Raw genomic sequence first — 3,385 nt, forward strand, 5'->3', positions numbered from 1 at the left:
TTGTCTCTCTCAAAAATGCAAATTACTAAAGCAAAAGGCTAAGAAATGGAATCAATCTACCTTTGGAAATATTTTTAGACAACTTTCAATTGCTGAAAAAAAGTTGGAGAATATTCAAAACCAACTTGGTTCATCCCATGTAACGGTTTTAGAAGTAGCGATTGAAATGGTGAAAAAACGAGATGCCCTACTTGACTATAAACGCATTTATTGGCAACAGAAAACTCGTATAGATAAAGCTAAGTTTGGAGATAATAACACCAAGTATTTTCAAAACCACGCCACTATTAGACGTAGTAGGAATGGAATTAAGCAGTTCATAAATAGGGACGGTGCTTGTATTACCGACCGAGAGCTCATTAAACAAGAAATATCTGACGAGTTTAAAGTTAGGTTCACAAAAAATGAACTTTGTCTTTTTGACAAAAATGAGGACTTTAAGTCGATTAGTGGATTAATTACAGAAGAAGATAATGCATTTCTTACAAGTAATGTTAGTATGGAAGAGGTTAAACAAACAGTTTTTAACTTAGCCGCAAATAAATGTCCTGGTCCGGATGGTTTCCCTATAGAATTCTTTCAAAAATATTGGGATATTGTAGGAAATTCGGTAACTAAAGCAATTCTAGCTTTTTTCCATTCGGGTAAATTATTAAAAGAAATAAATCATACTTTCATAGCATTAATTCCTAAAATTGATAATCCTCAAACAGCAAACCATTTTCGCCCTATTAGTCTTTGCTCAACAATTTATAAAATTATTGCGAAAATCTTGGCCACTCGTCTTCGTAGTGTCTTGCATAAGATTATCCACCCTTTTCAAGGTGCTTTTACACCCAATCGTTTTATTCAAGATAATATCCTTCTTGCCCACGAAATTTTCAACTCCTTTAAGCGTAAAAAAGGTAAAGGTGGCTGGATTGCTATTAAACTTGATATGGAGAAAGCATATGACCGACTAGAATGGAACTTTATTGAGGAAACTTTTAGACAAATGGGTTTCAATGATATTTGGATTTCATGGATCATGGAATGTATAAAAACTGTCTCGTTCTCTATGTTAGTAAATGGGACACCGGGTGATGTTTTTACACCCACTAGAGGCATTAGACAGGGAGACCCACTCTCGCCATATATATTCATTATGTGCGCCGAGATTCTAGCAAGATCTCTACAAAAAAATAGTGATCTTAGTTCTAGTGATATTGGCATTAGAATTGGATCTGGGGTGGAGAAAATCCCTTTTCTCACTTTTGCGGATGATACTATCATTTTCGCTAAAGCATCTAATCAGAGTTGTAGAACCATTAAATCTATTTTAAATAACTTTTGCACGATATCAGGACAATTTATCAATTTTGACAAATCCACCTTTCAATGCACTAGAAATATTGACCGGCCTCTTCGAGAATCCTTTAGAGGTATTCTTCATATGAACGAGGAAGCTCACCTAGGTAAGTACTTAGGTTGTCCCATAATTGATAGTAGAGTTACTAAAAATACTTTCGACAGTATTATTGTGTCTTCTCATAATCAACTATCAAAATGGAAAGCGAATTTTTTTATCACAAGGGGTAGACTAGTCCTAATTAATGCAAATTTAGCCTCGAAAGGAACGTTTCAAATGCAAAGCTTCTTGCTTCCCTCATCAATCCATAAAAGATTGGACAAGATTAATAGAGATTTTCTCTGGAACAAGAATCCCTCTCAACGATCTCCTAATTTGATTGGATGGCAAAAAGTCTGTTTACCGAAATCTTCGGGTGGACTAGGAATTAAATCGTCTGAAGCAGCTAACAAAGCTCTCCAAATGAAACTCTTATGGAAAATTCTTATGGACAAGGAAAATATATGGGTCAAAGTGATAACTAAAAAATACTTGAGAAATTGTTCACTTTTTGACCATAAGCCAAACTCAGTATCCTCTTGGCAATGGCGTAAGCTTATGAGTCTTCGAAATCTGTTTAGAAAAGGACTAAGATGGCAAGTAGGTGATGGTAGCAACATTAAGTTTTGGTCTGATAATTGGGTTTTTTCACACCCACTTACAAGCATTATGATTGATGATGATAGTAACCGTGACCCTAACCTTTTGGTTAAATATTTCATAACCTCAGACAAACAATGGGATGTTTGTAAATTATCCGATTTAGTGAATGACGATATAGTTAATCGATTACTAACATTCCGCTACCACATAATGATATTCCGATACCCTCATTTGGGGTTGTCCGCATGACTTAACTTTCTCTACCAAGACAAAGAACTTGGCTAGCGCAAGGTTTGTTCGATCAAGCTCTTGACAAATGTGAATTTCGGTGGATTTGGAAATTGAATATTCCTCCTAAATTGAAATTTTTCTTTGGAAAACCCGTGTTGACGGTCTCCCAACGAAAAGTAGACTTCTTAAGAGTCATATTGATGTCCCATCTCATTGTGTTCTGTGCAACAATCCTATTGAAAGCAAAGATCATTTCTTTTACGAATGTCCCTTGATTAGATCTGTCATCCAAGACCTGAACATTATTAGTTTCAATGAGTTTGTGTCAAAATATGATAATATTACAAGTCAAAGTTTTCTAACGAAACTTAATTTTCTCAAAGATTTAATTTCAAGAGATGATTTTACTAAGATTATCTTTATTTGGTGGAATGCATGGTTTCATAGAAATGATATTATCTTTAATAATGTTAACTTAAATATCAGCAAACTTATTACTTTATGTAATAATAGCATTAAGACCTGGAATGTGACGAGATTTAAGGATCTCAACAATCCCGAGATAGAAGAGTCAGCTAGAAACAATCCTAGGAAGGAAGAAATTTGGTGGGAAAAACCTAGAAACGGTTTTCTAAAGCTAAATTTTGACGGATCGAGAATAGATAGTAGTAAAGCTGCCTTAGGATATTCAATAAGAGATCACAATGGTAAAGTCGTTTTGTTAGGAGCAAAAAAGTGCGGTTCCAATAGTATTCTTGTTGCGGAAGCTCTCGCTTTAAAAGAAGGCATTTTAGCAGCTAAATATTTAGGAATCTCAAAGTTAATTGTGGAGGGTGATAATTTATGTGTGATTAACTCGATTAGAGGTACCTGGCAAATCCCTTGGGAAATTTCTAGTATTATTAAGGATGTGAAATTAGACCTTCATTTTTTCGATGAAGTGATAATTAAACATTGCTTTCGTGAAGCCAACAAGGTTGCTGACTTCATGGCTTCTATTGGACATTCATGTCCAACTCTTTCGAGGTGGTTTGATAGCCGGTGGCTTCAACTTACCTCCCTCATTCGAAAGGATGAGATAGGTTGGTCCTACTCCAGAGGATCAACCTAGTTTTCTTACCTTATCAAAAAAAAAAAAAAAAAAAAAAAAAAAAAAAGAATGGA

Source organism: Silene latifolia, chromosome 9 (genome assembly GCF_048544455.1).
Source record: "Silene latifolia isolate original U9 population chromosome 9, ASM4854445v1, whole genome shotgun sequence".
NCBI lineage: Eukaryota > Viridiplantae > Streptophyta > Magnoliopsida > Caryophyllales > Caryophyllaceae > Silene > Silene latifolia.